This window comes from Martes martes, assembly GCF_963455335.1.
Source record: "Martes martes genome assembly, chromosome: 8".
NCBI classification, from domain to species: Eukaryota; Metazoa; Chordata; class Mammalia; order Carnivora; family Mustelidae; genus Martes; species Martes martes.
Genome location: NC_137895.1, coordinates 104646603 through 104663756, shown reverse-complemented (window position 1 = coordinate 104663756; position 17154 = coordinate 104646603). Strand labels below are relative to the sequence as shown.

General features: G+C 44.7%; 1 protein-coding gene across 3 annotated transcripts in view; it reads right to left on the bottom strand.

The window, feature by feature from the left end:
• Positions 1-5259, bottom strand: part of DDX11 (DEAD/H-box helicase 11) — a 36061-nt gene extending 30802 nt beyond the window's left edge. For all 3 annotated transcript variants that reach the window (XM_080812393.1, XM_080812394.1, XM_080812395.1), the window contains exons 1-2: positions 5144-5259; positions 14-195 (exon numbers count right to left, since the gene is read on the bottom strand). The gene's annotated coding sequence lies outside the window, so the exon portion shown is untranslated. The remainder of the gene's footprint in view (positions 1-13; positions 196-5143) is intronic.
• Positions 5260-17154: the final 11895 nt, after the last annotated feature.

The window sequence follows — 17154 nt, the reverse complement described above, 5'->3', positions numbered from 1 at the left end:
CCTGCCATCTTACCTGGGATTCCTCTGCTCTTGGACACCCTAATGCCTCCAGGAGGAGTGGAGACTTCGTCTCGAGGACCTGTGCCCTGCAAGTCAGGGATGTTGCTCCCGACTACCTGTGCAGCACGGTCTGCACATGTCTGCAGCACAGCCTTCGCCTGGCAAAGCCGTCGCACGTACTCCTGCTGCCAAGATCTGTAAAATTATGACACACAGGCAGAGGATCACCAGTACGGTTCTTTACGTGGCACAGGTACACGCATACATCCGTATCTCAAAGGAATCTTTAGTTTGCTTCTTCGTTCGTCCTGGCCTCCATTTCCAGAATACATCAAAGCTGCCTCCTCAGCAGCCTTCCCAGCCTCAACAAGTAAGAGCTTCCTGTCTGGTTGCAGACTGGGAGAGCTCTGCTGACAGGGACTAAGTCCTGGCTGGAATTCCAGAGCTCCCCAACACTGAGACTGATGTGTAAAACAAAGGCAAAAGAAAACTTACTAAATTTCCTTACTACTTACAGCCCACTGACAAGTCCCTGAAACAGGGGGAGTGATATTCTCTAGGGACTTAACGCCTCAATGTTAATACTTTGCTAAGGGCAAAAGGTGATCCTAGCCTGACTACCCCACTGCCCCCCATGTAAGTCCACTTTAACATATAAAAATTCCTTTGGAGGGATACCTGGGTGGCTCAGTTGGTTAAGCTGCTGCCTTCGGTTCAGGTCATGATCCCAGGGTCCTGGGATCGAGTCCCGCATTGGGCTCCTTGCTCGGCAGGGAGCCTGCTTCTCTCTCTGCCTCTGCCTGCCATGCTGCCTGCTTGTGTGCACATGTGCACTCACTCTCTCTCTCTGACAAATAAATAAATCTTTAAAAAAAAATTCCTTTGGAAACTTCTTTTATCTCTAAACACCCCAAGATATGTGTTGGCAATCATCCCCCAAGCATATGGTCCACCGATATACATCTAAAGGGGCTCATGACTAAGGTTTTATTAGACAGTAATAAATGACCTTTCCCAACAACAGTTAGCCCTCTCAAGATCCTGGAAAACTTGTTTCCAAAATTCCTTAGAGACTTACATTATCCCTAGCCCCCCCCAAGCTTGAAAGAATATAACAGGCCATTTCTCATGACCCCACTGCAGCTCTTTCTGCCCACGGGTCCTGTCCCCGTGCTTTAATAAAATCACTTTTTGCACCAAAGATGTCTCAAGAATTCTTTCTTAGCCATCAGCTTCAAACCCTAATGTCATCTTTCCTACCTCAAGACCCAGCATTTCTCTTTCCTTGCCAGGACAAGGTCTAAGAACTTCTCAACTCCATGTTTGATCTTTTTCCCCCTCTTCTGAACCAAATTTCTCCAAGATAGCTTCTGCATACCCCTTCTTCCTTTAGATTTTTTTTTTAATCTTTATTTTAAGTAGGCTCCATGCAACATGGGGCTTGAACTCATGACGCTGAGATCAGGAGTCACATGTTCTACCCACTGAGCCAGCCAGCTACCCCAACCCTTTCTTCCTTTCATCACCATGTGGAGGACTGACCCTTCTATCCTGGTTCCCACACTCTCTTTGGAAGTCACTGCTCCAAACTATTTGGAAGGCCTATCTCTTCTAAGTACAAGTACTTACTAATCAGTCTGAAATCCACCTACAATCGGCTACATGACTGGCTTCAATAAGACCAGTGACAGTGTCAGTACATTTATAAAGGGAAAGGTAATTGCCATGACACTCTTCCGGTTATAGTTTAGGAGCACCTAACAGGACAGAGGTGAAAGAACTACAAGAGTGACTCTTACAAACTAAGACCACTTAATACTGAGAGGGAGGCATATAATTAAAAAAAGAAGAAAAAAAAACAGGAAGAAAAGAGGAAGGTATCTAACAAATTTTGATCACCTAATATGCATTAAACACTGCACAGGCCTTTTTACTATTATTACCCTGGTTAACCTGTACAACACTGTAAGGACACAGTTGTCGGGTACTCATGCTTCCAGACACTAAGTAATTTTCAAAGGCAGAGTTAATAAGAGAAAACCCAGGAATCCACCCCAAAGTCCATATGGGTCTCTTTTAGTCACATTCATCTGGAAAGAGATAACCAGCAGAGGCAGAAGGGAGATCTAATAAAAATATACATACTGAGAAATTATGCAAAACCTGCAAAAATCTACAACAGAAGCCACTGCAGAGTGGGATTTCTTGCAGACTACAATTACAAAGTAATCCAGATCCTAAGAGAGCTCCAAGAACTTCTCCAGCAAGTAAATACCCACAGATTGCCCTTCTGCTGCTCAGTCACATGCCAGATGGAGCCACTCGCTGACCTCCTCCGCTTACTCACAGCTTCTGCCTACCCTAGACTTGGGCGGGCACAGGGCCTCTTCAGCACCCTCTACCTTTGAGCTTCAGAAGGCGAAATTCTTTTCACGTTTTTTAGTTCTAAAACCCCAAGAGAAAAATCTCATCAGCATTGCCTGTTCTTTTAAACTAGATCACTGGTCAGCCTACAGACTGGTGATGTACACAGCTTGATCTAATCATACTTGCTGCTTCCTATCCCCTTCCACCCCTGCCTGGGAAATGATGGACGTTTAGGACTCTGCCTTCTCTGAGAAGCCTCCCCCTCTATTTGGCCACCCAATCCGGGTCAAATACCACTCCCTATCCAAACACACATACACCACCCTGCTTGAAGTCACGCTTTTGTTTCATTACCCTGTATTTAATTTCTTCATAGCTCTTAGCACTAGCTGAACTTCTTTTATTTATAATCCTTTCCTACCAGAATACACGCGGCATAAAAGGAGGAACCCTGTCGGTCTGGTTCTTCCTTGCCCCCCAGCACCAGAATAGGTACTGTGGCACCTAGCAGGCAGTCAAATAAATTCTGATGGAATGAACAGCCAGCTTGACATGGTGGCTGTAAGCAGAGGTTTCTGTTCTTCAGAGGTGTAGGCAGAGGAGTTTCCACAACTAAAATATCTAGTCCAAGGGCCAGTTCTTTAATGGTTTCAAACTGCTTTCATAGAACTTCACAGTAACCCTCTGTGATATTTTCATTACTCTATTTTATAGATGAAAACACAGAGACTCAGGTTGAGACCTGCCCAGTCACTCAGCAAGTGCTTGAACCCAAGACTTGAACCCCCAACTGCCAGACCTCCAAGCCCCTGGGATTTACAGTTCATCCCTCTTCCTCCCACCAGGGCAAGCTGACTAAAAAGAAAGACTTGGTTACTAAACATCAGAATGACAACATGAAACAATACAGAAGAAAAGTAATTATTATTTCACTTCCCTGTGGGTGGTAATTATGGATCTCATTATTCCAGAAGCAGCACAGGCTAAATCACAAGTTAAAGAAGCGTTTGCATAAATGCTTGAATAATGGATTGACTGAGTGCTATTAAGGACATTTGGTGGGACTTTTTCTCACTTCTTCAGGTTGGTTGTGTGGTGGACAACCACGACCCCAGGCACAAGTTCTCCCTAGAATTCCCCAAGAGTGCTAAGGCATATGCCAGATACTTATTAAAGCAAATAAAATACATGAAAGCATCTCAGCTATATGTTAGTTCTGAAAGCTCATTTTCTTCAGTTCTCAATCATCACTCATTATTTGTGTATAAACTATTGCTACAGACTGAATTGTGTCCCCCAAAATTCATGTGTATTCATGTATATACTGTATATATTGTGAGAGCCCCAAGGATGGAACTGGGAGGGAGACAGAAGGCTCCAGCAAGTGAGAATGAGCAGGTTGTGGGCCAGGACCTGGAGGACTGCTGTTGTGCTCTGAGTTAGCAGCACAGTATAGACTGTATTTGAAGATAGGGCTTTTAGTAGGAAACTAAGGTTAAACAAAATCATTCAGAGTGGGGTCCTAGGGGTGCCCGGGTGGCTCAGTGGGTTAAAGCCTCTGCCTTCGGCTCAGGTCATGGTTCCAGGGTTCCAGGGTCCTGGGATCGAGCCCCGCATCGGGCTCTCTGCTCAGCAGGGAGCCTGCTTCCCTTCCTCTCTCTCTGCCTGCCTCTCTGCCTACTTGTGATCTCTGTCTCTGTCAAATAAATAAAATCTTCAAAAAAAAAAAAAAAAAACAGTGGGGTCCTAATCCTTATAAGGACGGGTGGCCTTAGAAGAAGGGGAAAGAGGACTCTCTTTCCACACTATGTGAGGATGAGGAAGAAGCGGGCCATCTGCAAGTCAGGAACAGAGCTCTCACAAGGAACCAAATACGCCAGCACCTTAGACTTCCCAGACTCTGCAACCGTGAGAAAACAAATCTCTGTTAAGCCCCCAGTCTAAGGTACTTTGTTATGGTAGCCCAAGAAACCTTGAAGCCAGTGACGATTGTGTGGTTAAATTCCTAAAACACTTTAACTTCATACACCTGGGAGACAACACAGTCCAGAAGAAGAAAAGCTTCTCCACACCTGCTGCCAACTCAGAGCACAACAGCAGCGCTCCAAGACCTGGCCCACAACTTGGGCCACCTTGCTGGAGCCTTCGGTCCCCCTCCCAGCTCCACCCTCAGGGCTCTCACAATAGCTAAGAAGAACCTGCTACATATTAGCATTTATTTCCACATTTAGGACACCTCCATTCTGATCAATCCATTCATCCCAGTCCTCTAGACTGACCCCTACTTCACCTCGATTCCCTGACGGGCAGTAAAGCACAGCTCTCAACAGTATGGGAGCTGGGCTCCAGGGGCCAAGGCCAGGATCCCAGCTCATGTTAATATCCCTAAGCCTCAGTCTCCACATCTGTAAAGGAGAAACAGGTAACAACACTCACTTACAGTGTTGTAGTGATCACTAAATAAGGCAACTGATGACAAGTGCCTTAGCACAGCCGGGAAAAACTGAAGCCCCCGACGCGCGGTACCGGTTCTCACGCCTAAGCGCAGCTCCACAGCCGCTGCAGGTCCCGCCCTCATTAGTCCGCCCTTTCCCCTCGCACTGGTTCCTAGCCTGCCAATCACACGTTGGTCCCGCCCCTCCAGCTCCAGAACCGAATTTTCCCGCTCCCGGCTCGCCCTGCCCCTCTGCACAACGGCCCGCCGTGTCTGCGCTTCCACTGGCGTCTACCGTCTATCCTCTCGCTTCGCCTCATCCTCAGGCAGCACCGCGCTCACCTTCTTCGCTCGCGGGACTGCTTCGCTGAAGCCTGGCGGACGACGAGCTCGAGAAGAAGGTCCCGGAATTTCAAATCGCGGCGCACCTCCGTCAGCGTGGGCCCCCGGGCGGAGCGTGCTGCGTCGCCACGCCCCCGCGCCACTGCGCCTGCGCAGTCCGGAACGCGGAGGGGCGGGTGGGCTGATTCGCCTTTTGTACCTCGGCGCCGGCATAGCGGATTCAGTGGGAATTTTTCTCTTCCCCCACCTAGCGCCGGAAACCGTTGTCATGACAGCACCGTAGAGGCTGGGGTCAGGATTCTGGGCTTTCTCCCTTTGCCCTCCTGCCAGATGCAGGATGTTTTAGTGATTTTCCTCTGACTGGCACCAAATGTACTGAGCTCAACAGTTGCTTGACTCGATCAAATTGGCCAATATTGATCAAACAACCAAAGGACGACGTGCTGTAACCAAGAATCAGAAAACATGTATTCTGGTCCCGGCTCTTGTCAAGCCTTACGAGTGAACCTCAAGTTATTTTGCCTCTAAAATGGACGGCATCTGCCTTGGTCACCTCGACAGGGTCGTGCACGGTCTTGGATATCCTGAAATCGTGTAGATTAAAGCACTCTAGGAGAGTTTAGGTTATCGTTCCCACCAAGTGCCAGGCGCTACCCTGAAGGGAAGGAAGCAAAGAAATCTAGTAAAGCACCAGCCCTGCTTTCAGGAGCTTCTAGGTAGGAGAACAAACATGTCACCTTCACATCTCTGGAATTGGGTTCTCCTTGTTTAGTATGGGAAATAAAACTACACCTGATCCCTATCAACTTTCTGAAAGTATGTCCAGTGATACTATCTGGAGATAGCATTAGATCCTATGGGTTAAGGGCTCAGTCCTACAAGACTGCTCCTGCCCCCACTTCAGACACCAATTACAGGTCTAGGTTGTTACCTACGACTCTGATGATGGGAGGTTCCCAGGACCCCACCCCACCCCCAGTCAGATTGATTTGCTGTAGAGAGTCAGGAAAACATTTGCTTACTAGGTCACCAGTTTATTATAAAACCCAGATGAAAAAGATGCATAGGGCAAAGTTATGTGGGAATCTTGCATGCCTTCTCTAGTGGTACCACTCTCCCAGGACCTGCATGCATTCACTAACAGAAGATCTCTGAACCCACTACTTTTGGGGTTTTACGGAAGTTTCATTATGCAGGCATGATTGATTAAATCATTGGCCATTGGTGATTGAATATTTTTATCTCCAGGCCCTCTCCCTTCCCAGGAGGTCTGGGGGTGGGACTAAAGTCCAAACTTTCAATCTCTTGGTTGGTTCCCCTGGCAACCAACCTCCGTCCTTCAGTTACCTAGGGGCCTTCCAAAGATCACTACATTAACATAACACACCTCAATCTATCTCAGTAAATTCCAAGGATCTTAGGAGTTCTGCGCTAGGAATGGGGACAAATACCAAATACATATTTATTACCACAATATCACAGAATGATCCTAAGAAATGATAAAGGAGACGTTTTATACTAAGTGCTCCGGCGGAATGACATAGGTAATTGGTGTGATTTCCCAGCAGGATCAAGGGATGTTAGGGATAGTTTGCTGGAATTTGAAGGAAAGGCTTTCAGGAAGAGGAACGAGTATTAAAAACTGCATAAAATCATAAAAGTTAAAAACTGCATAAAAGTGGGAGTTTATAAAAGGTGATTCTGATGTCGGAAAGAACATTAGGGTTCAAAGCCCACGCCAAGAAAGAATTATTGAGACATCTTTGGTGCAAAAAGGTGATTTTATTAAAGCACGGGGACAGAACCTGGGGGCAGAAAGAGCTGCAATGGAGTCATGAGGAGTGGCCCATTATATTCTTTCAAGCTGGGAGAGGGCTAAGGATAACGTAAGTCTCTAAGGAATTTTGAAAGCGAGGTTTCTGTGGAGGCCGAGAAAAATGAAGGCTATTCCACCTCATGTTTAGCCTTAGCATAAGTACAGCCATCTCAGACCCCTGTGCCCAAGGGCTGAACTTTCCTTACTCTACTTTAGTTCCAGGAAGCCCCACCCTGCTTTAGTAACAGGAACCCATAAATACCCCTGCCTTAACTAAGCTCAGGGTCCAAGTCCCTGCTCCGCTGTGCCAGGTGTACTTGGGCCGAAGCTTAAGCTTGTCAAATAAACCCTCGTGTGATTGCATCGGTGCTTGGCTCCTGGATGTTCTCTCAGACGCGAAAACTTGGGCACAACAGTTTCCAGGACCTTGAGGGGGCTGGCTATTGTTGGGAAAAGGTCACTTACTACTGTCTAACAAAACCTTAGTCATGAGCCCCTTTAGATGCATATCATGCATATCGGTGGGCCATATGCTTGGGGGATGATCGCCAACCCGTATCTTGGGGGGTTTAGAGATAAAGGAAGTTTCCAAAGGAATTTTTATATATTAAAGAAGGCTTACAGGATTTTGGGGTGGGGGACGGCTAGGATTGTCTTTTGCCCTTAGCGAAGTGTCAATATGGAGGCAGTTGAGTCCCTAGAGGCATGTCACTCTTCCTGTTTCAAGGACTTGTCCCTGGGCTGTAGGTAGTAAGGACATTTAATGATTTTCCTTCTTCGTTTACCACATCAATTCTGGTGCCAGTTTTTTTTGAGTACTTTTGACTACCAGTGGGGTAGTTCGAAGTTGATAAGAAAGTAATGGGGTGTTGAGATGTGGCCCACCAAAATCCCAAAAAGGTCTTTGATGCCCTGGTTTTAGCTTTAAAGTTGATGTTATATTGCACTCTATAGCATGTTTTAGAAAAAAGAATTTTTTTAGAGTAACTGTCATCTGGTAAACTTGACTCTTAGAGGTAATGCTCACTAGGTTTGGGCCCTATTGCTTCCAAGTTCCCTCTGCTTCCTAGCCACACACACACACTCCTAGGGTACTGAAGCCTCTGATTCAAGAAGCACCATTGAAGGAATTGGAGAGGATAAGACTCATGAAGGTAAGTCAGGGTCTGGTTGCGGAAGACTTTAAATAGCAAGGTGATACATTTAGACTTCATACTTGTAAAAACAAAACAAAATTCAAACAAGTAAATTTGAAGATCTAATTGGCTTTTTTAAACAATTCACTCATCCCATTTAGGAAGCCGAGAGGAGCTCCACTGATTTAAACAAAAGTAAGGTTTTTAAAGACAAAGAAGGCGGGGCGCCTGGGTGGCTCAGTGGGTTAAAGCCTCTGCCTTTGGCTCAGGTCAAGGTCCCAGAGTCCTGGAATTGAGCTCTCTGCTCAGCGGGGAGCCTGCTTCCTCCTCTCTGTCTGCCTCTCTGCCTACTTGGGATCTCTGTCAAATAAATAAATAAAAATCTTTTAAAAAATAAAAACAAAGACAAAGAAGACATTTAAAAGGAAGAAAGGAATTTGTTAGCGAGGAATGAATTGTTGAGGCAAGGTTGACCCCTACCCCACCCCCCCCAAAGGGAGCGGAAGGGATAGATCAGTAAATTTCCTGGTCATTGACCCCCAAATTCCCTGTTGACTGTTTGGTTAAAGGTTACATTCTTGAGGGGTTCAAACTGCAACTAGATTAGGTATTGATTCTTGGTTTATTGATTGGGTCTAAGTGACAATATTTTGGACCTGTGGTTTCCTTTTTAACATACTGTATGCAATTTGCTATTCACTGAAATGTTTTTGAATGGAGGGGCGAAACTGAAAAAGCAATGTCTTGGAAATATTAAGCCAGAAGCAATGTGGAAGTGATGCCAGCAGACCAGGTCCCGGGACTCAGAGGGGGGTCCCACTGGACCAGCCAGAAGGGCCCCTGGCTGCACACAGGGTAGTAATCAAATGTGAGCCCAGCAGGAGGTGGAAGCCAAGTTTACTGGAGGTATTTAAAGAGTGCAGGTACAGAGTATCTGGGAGACTCAGAAAGGAAAGGAGAGAGTCTTGTCTATGTTTGGGGTCTGGGTACGTATTCTCTCAGGCATCCAGGAACCAGTTAAAACAAAGATGAGGGCCCAGGTGTTATTCCTTGGAGGCAGAGGATCTTGGTGTCGAGATGTCTAGCGCCCATGATCTGGAACACACATAGGATGACTTCTTCCGGTCATGTGCACCTGCTCCTTCCTTAGGTGTTAATTACTCTAAAGAAGTCATAAACTCCCTGTCTCTTCCAAAGGAGGACCTACATTATTTGCACTATGAGGCGTGGGTAAAGTAGGGTGCTGGTCCTAGCAAGGATAGAAGCCAGAGAAGAAGCAAAAAGCAGATTTTTTAATGAAGTCCTTCAGTTTCCCTGTCTCAAATGGTGTTTTGGAAGGGAGAGAGACCAGAAGCAAGCACACCAGCCAGATTGTGCAATAAACCTGACCATGCAATAAAGGATCTGCACTTCCAAGGGTGGCAGCAATAGAAATGAGAGGATGGAGGCAGTTACTATGAGGCTATAAACCTGCAGGTCAGGGGTGCCTGGGTGGCTCAGTGGATTGAGACCTCTGCCTTCGGCTCGGGTCGTGATCCCAGGGTCCTGGGATTGAGCCCCGCATCGGGCTCTCTGCTCACTGGGGAGCCTGCTTCCCTCTCTCTCTGTCTGCCTACTTATGATCTCTGTCTGTCAAATAAATAAATAAATAAATCTTTAAAAATAAATAAATAAAATAAACCTGCAGGTCACCCTCTATCCTCCCCTCATCCCCATCCCACGGATCATCTATAAGATAGACACCCCTAACATTAGACCCTGGGCTTTGTCCCGAGGGTAAAATCAAGACTGTTGGACCTATGTGGTCCACCTCTGCATTTCTTATTAAACAGCCTCAGATAATGTCATTCATTGAATTAGCTCAAAGACCTTCTTAACAAACTCCTCCCTAAACTCAAGGCCAGGGAGAAAAAAATATATATATCATGTACAAATATGCTTTCTATAACTCAACAGTGAGAGCTATTGTGATTTGATGGGGTCCAGGAGCAAACGGTCACGGAAGAATTCTTGAGATGGTTTTGGTGCAAAAAAAGGTGGGTTTTTTAAAGCACAGGGACCAGGATTGGTGCGGAGAAAAGCTGCCCTGGGGTTATGAGGAGTGATGGATTGTATACTTTTAAATTGGGGGGGGGGGTAGAGACAAAGGAAGTCTCTAAAAGGATTTTCATAATGTTAAAGAAGATTAATGAAGATTTAGGATCCTGGAGGCCTAGCTATTGTCAAGCTAAGGTAGTTTTCCTCTCTAGTAAGGCATTAACATTAAGAGTTGGGAGTTGCTGGAGGAATGTTAATTTCTGCCTGTCTCAAATATTTGTCAATGGGCGGCAAGTTAGAAGGAAATTTAATTGTATCTATATTTCCTTTTCCCTATGTTCTCTGCATCAAGAGCTCCTTAAGTCCATTATATGTTCCTCTTTGACTCTGCTAATAATCTCAAAACTAAATGTGTGTTGTTTGTTTTTCATTGGCCAGTGGGTTTTTTTTTTTTAAGATTTATTTATTAGAGAGAGAGAGAGAGAGAGAGCGAGCGCGCACGAGAGCAAGCTCACGTGCCCACCCATCCAAGTAGGGGGAGGGGCAGAGGGAGATAGAATCTCAAGCACACTCCCTGCTGAGCACCCAGCCTGATGCAGACTTGATCTCAGGACTCCTGAGATCATGACCTGAGCAGAAACCGAAAGTCAGAGACAACTGGCTGAGCCACTCAGCTGCCCCCCATTAGCCAATGTTTTTTGATACTTTTTTTTTCTCATTACTTCTTGATCATTTTAAGTACATGCTCTAGTAGTCAGACCATCTGGGTTCAGATCCATGGTTAACAATCATAGTGACCCTGGCAAGCTGTTTAAGGCCTCTGGGCCTCAGTTTTCTCAGTTATATAATGGAGATAATAGCAAGACCAACCTTCCAGGAGTCTTCTAAGGTAAATGCGATCATCTTGGTAACATTGAGGGCTTAGCTCCAGGCATCCCGTATTATAAAAGCTCAATATGAATTGGGTTTGGTTTTAGTAATCCCATGCTTTTATTATAAGTTTTCTTAGATCCCCTTTAGATAGAGATGTAACATAAATCTAACAATAAATAAATAAAATCTAATAATAAGTAAAGCTGGGTTCTAGCTGTGAATCAAATTTTGAGATTTAGGCCTTTGGCAATTGCAAGAGCAGAAGAAATGAGGTCAGGAGGAATAATGCATTTTGAAGGGGGATAGGAATATTCTACCTTTGAGATATCTGAAGTTATGCAGTTTGATGGGGTACACATGAGTTACATGCCATGTTACAAGCAGGGCCAGGGCCTCTCAAAGGCAACTTTTTCCAGGGTACAGCCGGGTCGTCCTATTCATTCATTCAATGGATACCAATGGAGCATCAGTCCAGAAGCTGAATTATCTTAGTAAACTCAGAAAGTTCATATCATACAAATGCACGATCACTAAATTTACATCTCTGTCATTGGATTCATTTATAAAGGAGCCATTTCCAGTGAGTGAAAAAATTCATGTCTTCTATTTGGGAAGCCAATGTGAACTGAATGATTGCTTGGTAAGCATAGAATCAGAACAAGGAAAACATAGGAATTTGAGTGAAACATCACCACCCAGGCACTAGGAAGCTCCATGAAATGAGCCTGTCGTATAAGAGAAAACCTCCAGGGGCACTGTGGTGGCTCAATCCATAAAGTCTCTGAGTCTTGATTTCAGCTCAGGTCTTGACCTCAGGGTTGTGAGTTCAAGCCCCACGCTGGGCTCCATGTCAGGTGTGGAGGCTACTTACAGGAAAGAGAGAGAGAGGACCTTCAGAGAGCAGATTGGTCCCATCCCACCAACTCCACGTGCCTCTCCCTGGAACAGTGCAGGATGCACTCTAGTAATACTTTTCTGAGCCCTAGTGTCTTGATTACTAGGTCTGGTATATATCTAGGTATATAACTTTTCCTCACTAAGCCACACTCTAGTGAGCATAGGATACATTCTATTTCCTCATATAATAGGTTGGTCTCAGGGATACCTGGGTGGCTCAGTTGCTAAGCATCTGCTTTCAGCTCAGCTCATGATCCCAGGGTCCTGGGATTGAGCCCCACATCGGGCTCCCTGCTCAGTGGGGAGCCTGCTTCTCCCTCTGCCTGCCACTCTTCCTGCATATGTGCTCACTCACTCTCTCTCTGACAAATAAATAAATGAAATATTTTTAAAAACAAAATAGGTCAATCTCATTTTTCAGACTGAATTTATAGGCTGCCCCCCTCCCCCCAATGTTTCTATGAGGTCTTCAGTGGTGTTTGAAAATGGAGGACTAGAGTTCAGGAAAAAGGCAGAGGCTGGGTATATGAATTCAATCACCTCTGGGTAAAAGAATTAAAGCCATGATGAGTGATAAAATTTCTGAAGATGTGAACAATTTTTAAAAAGAGGGAGACATGCAAAAAATGAAGTCAGACCCTTACCTTATACCAAATAAAAAATTAACCTGGGGCACCTGGGTGCCTCAGTCAGTTGAGTTATTGATCTCAGCTCAAGTCTTGATCTCAGGGTCATGAGTTCAAGCCCCACATTGGACTCCATGATGGGGATGGAGCCCACTTAAAAAAAAAAAAAAGAAGATTAATCTAAAATTATTTAAATGTAAAAGCTAAAAGTACAAAACTCTTAGAAGAAAACATAGGCGATTTGGATTTGTCAATGATTTCTCGGATAGGATTCCAAAAGCATAAAGGTAACAAAGGTAAAATGGATAAATTGGACAATAATAAACTTTAAAACTTCTGTGCATCAAAAGACACAATCAACAGTGAAAAAGCCTCTTAACGAATGGGAAAAAATACCGGCAAATCCTACATCTGATAAAGGCTAATATGTAGAATACGTAAAGATCTCCTACAACTCAACAGCAGCAACAACAAAACCAGCCCAATTAAAGAATGGGCCAAATGTCTGAATAGACATTTCTCCGACCAAAGCTATTCGCATGGCCCGAATAACCAACAAGCCCATGAAAGGATGCTCAGCATCACTCACATCACTCATCACTAGGGAAACACTGCCAAAACCGCAATGAGATACCACCTTATACCCACTGGGATGGCTACTGTGAGGACATACAGAAAATAACGAGGGTTAGTAAGGACGTGGAGAAATTGGAACCTTATACACTGCTGGTGGGAAAGAAAATGGTGTAGCTACTACGGAACAGTATGATGATTTCCCAGACAATTAGATACAGCATTACCATATGATCCAGCAATTTCACTTCTGGGTATCTACCCAAAAGCAGTGAACACAGGGACCTGAATAGGTATTTGTACACACATGTTTATAGGCACGTTAATTCACAATAGCCGAAAGGTGGAAGGGACCCAAGTGTCCATCAACAGATGAATGAATGAACAAAATGTGATATTTACATACAACGGAATATTTTCCAGCCTTTAAATGAAAGGATATTGTCACATATGTTACAACATGGGTGAGCGAGGACATGACAGGGTTATCCAGAGAGACAGGTTCAATACGATGTAGAGAGAGAGAGATTTATTTTAAGGAATTGGCTCACACAGTGGAGGTTTGGCAAGGCCAAAATCTGATAAGGTAAGCCATCAGGCAGGCTGGAGACTCAGGGAAGGGGAGCATTTCAAGTCCAAAGGCTGTGGGCTGGTACAATCTCTTCTTGCTCTGAGGAATCTCCCCTTGTTCTGTTAAAGGACCTTCACCTGATTAAATGCAGCTGACCCACATTATGGAGCATAATCTGCTCTACTCAGAGTCCATGCATTGCAATGTCAATCACATCTAAAAACCATCTTCATGGTGCACCTAGGTGGCTCAGTCAGTTAAACATCCTACTCTTGGTCTCAGTTCAGCTAATGATCTCAAGGTTGTGAGATTGAGCCCCAAGTCAGGCTCTGTGTGGAGTTTGCTTAAGAGTCTTTCCCCCTCCCTCATCTTCTCCCTCTACTCCTCCCACCTCTTGCACATGCTCTCTCTCAACTAACTAAATAAATAAAATCTATTTTTAAAAAATCTTCATAGAAACATCCAGAAGATGTTTGACCAAATATTTGGACACCATGGCCCACTCCAACTGACACGAAAAATTAACCGTCACATTGTGATAAGCGAAATAAGCCAGTCACAAAAAGACAAATACTGTAGGATTCTACTTACATTCGGTACCCAGAGTAGTCAAATTCACAGAGACAGAAAGTAGAATGGAAGTTACTAAGGGTTGAGTTGAATGGGAAATTGGGAACTGTTGTTTAATGGGCAGGGTGTTTCAGTGTTGTGAGAGGAAGGGATTCTGGACATCAGTTTCACAACAAAGTAAATGCAGTTAACACTAAGCTGTATGCTTAAAAATGGTTAATAGAGTTAATCTTACATCATGTATATTTTAACACAATTAAAAAAAAAGGATAAAAGCAAGGAATGACCTTCAAGAAATGGCCCCAACTGGGGAAAGGAAGTGAGGAATTGATTAATTAGAGCAGCAGAGGGCAAATTAGGGTCATCATGAAAGCAAAAGAGAAAATGATCAAAAATATTGGATACGGCAAGGTCAGGGAGAACAGTAACTAGAAAAAAATTCCCCTGGTAACTTAAGGCGGGAGAGTCGGTACAGTATTGGGAACAAAATCACTTAGCATGGTTTAAGAAGAGCCTAAATGATGAAAAGTTTGGAGGAGCAGAAGTACTGCGTCCATTCGAGGAGCTGGAGGGGAGAAGGGGAACAAGGGAGGGATGCGTGCTAGAAGGCAGGAGGAGGGGAATTGTGCAAAGGAAGACAGGATGCTGACGTCGGACCAAGTGAGCTCGCAACTTCTCCCCCTGCCGTTGACCACTTCTTCAGCTGGGCAGCCTGATTTGGTCAAGGTCCTCCCCAAATACAAGACTAGGGGCCCTACGAAAACCTGGATCCAGAAAGGGCAGCTATCTTTGTACAGAATGTACAGCCAGGGAGTGGTGGCAAGAATTAGAGATCATGACAAGGTTGGGGGTATCCTGAGAAGTTCACGTTTGAAGGAAATTGAAATGAAAGTGAGAAAGTCAAAGATGGAGCGTGCAGCTAGGCTGAAGGCCAATGCAGCAAATGCCAACATACAAAGCACTGGAAGTCTCAGTGCTTTGGTTTGGAAGCTAGGTCAGAGTTGTGTTTCTCCGTTAAAGCTTAGCTTTCCTACCAACGCCCACCAACTCCCCGCTTTGTCATCCCAAAGAAATGACACTTCTCTGTTGACTCAGAGGAAGCTGCCTTATACCTACTGTATTAGTCAAGATTCTCCAGAGAAACAGAACCAATAGCGGGTGTGTGTGTGTGTGTGTGTGTGTGTGTGTAGAAAGGGTAAGGGACAAAGAGATTGATTTAAGGAATTGCTGATTATGGAGGCCAGCAAGTCCAAAATCTGCAGGTTGGAACATTAGGCTGGAGACACAGGGAAGAGCTCATGTTGCAGTTCAAGTCCAAAGGTCATCTGCTGGCAGAATTCCTTCTTGCTCTCAGGAGGTCAGTTTTTTCATTCTGTTCAGGTCTTCAACTGATTGAATGAGGCCCACCCACATTATAGAAGGCAATCTGATTTACTTATTTATAATTGCAATGTTAATCTCATCCAAAGGCATCCCCATAGAAACATCCAGAATAAAGTTTAACCAAATATGTAGGCACTGTGGCCCACCCACAATGACACAAAATTAACTGTCATACCCAAGTAATAATGAGAGCCATTTATTAAGCCATGTACCAAGTACATGGCTATCTCACTTCATTCCATAAAGCCTATAAAGTAAGTTCAAACATTCTCATTTTTAAATATGAGGAAAACAGTTTTAGAAGGATTTTATATAAAAGTTCATAAAATATAGAAGCAATCAAAACCATCTTGATCACGGTTAACTTCAAAGTTAACTTTCAAAGTTAACTTCAAAGTCAAATTAATCAGTTTGACCAAAGTGGGAACTAGTTCTTTGGTCTTTCCACACCTTTCCCCCCACCACCCAACCTATTGTTTATGTTTTTAAGTAGGCTCCATGCCCAGTGTGGAACCCAGGGTGGGGCCTGAACTCATGACCCTGAGATCAAGACCTGGGCTAAGATCAAGAGTCAGAGGCTTAACCAACTGAGCCACCCACATCCCCCTCTTTCCATATCTTTCAAACTTTTCAGAATTGAGTTCCAATAGCCTAAATATCAGGGCCCTTGGGGAAAAAAAAAAAAATTACTGCCCTCAGGGCACCTGGGTGGCTCAGTCCACTGAGTATCTGACTCTTGATTTCCACTTGGGTCACATCCCTGGGACATGGGATCGAGCCCTGCACCAGGCTCCTTGCTCAGCAGGGAGTCTACTTCAGGATTCTCTCTCCCTCTCCTGCCCCTCCCTCTGCTCCTTCCCTCTCTCTCCCTCTCTCTCTCTCTCAAATAAATAAATAAATCTTCTAAAAAATTTTTTAAAAAATTAGAATGGACTCAAAGTTATCCCACCAAGAATGTCATCCATCACAATCCAAATGCGCTTTCTTCAGTGAGAGAGATCAGGCTGGAGTTATTGCCACTCCAATGTTCACACCCACAGCCCGCCTTTTTCTGCTCCAACCTGAAATCTGAACGTAGTGTGTCAGGCCTGGGAATTTCATCCAGTGTGTGTGGCGGGGAGAAAAAAAGAGATTGGACACTAGGGGCCATGCTGTTCTGCCACCCAATTCTGCCTCCCTCTTATCATTCAAAACTTTACCTGAAGGTTGAAGAAGATAGTTCCAGAGCCGTCCCTGTCACTTGGGTTTCTCCCCAGCCCCCCAAAACCAAGATGAACATCATCTTGTCTTAGGATGAGAAAATAAGTTTTATTGACAAATGAATATGCTGGTGGCCAGCAATCCCCAAGGGAGACAAAGGACCAGAAACACACTATGTCTTCTAAGATCAAAAGTGCCTCCTTGGGTGTAATCCCAAAGTAGCCCATCCAGTGGGACTATGGTCGGAGAGCTACTGGGAGGCAAAGTCCTGACATCTGGACGAACAAATGGAAAAGGCTTTAGTCCCAGAGCAGTTGGAGCAACTTAGT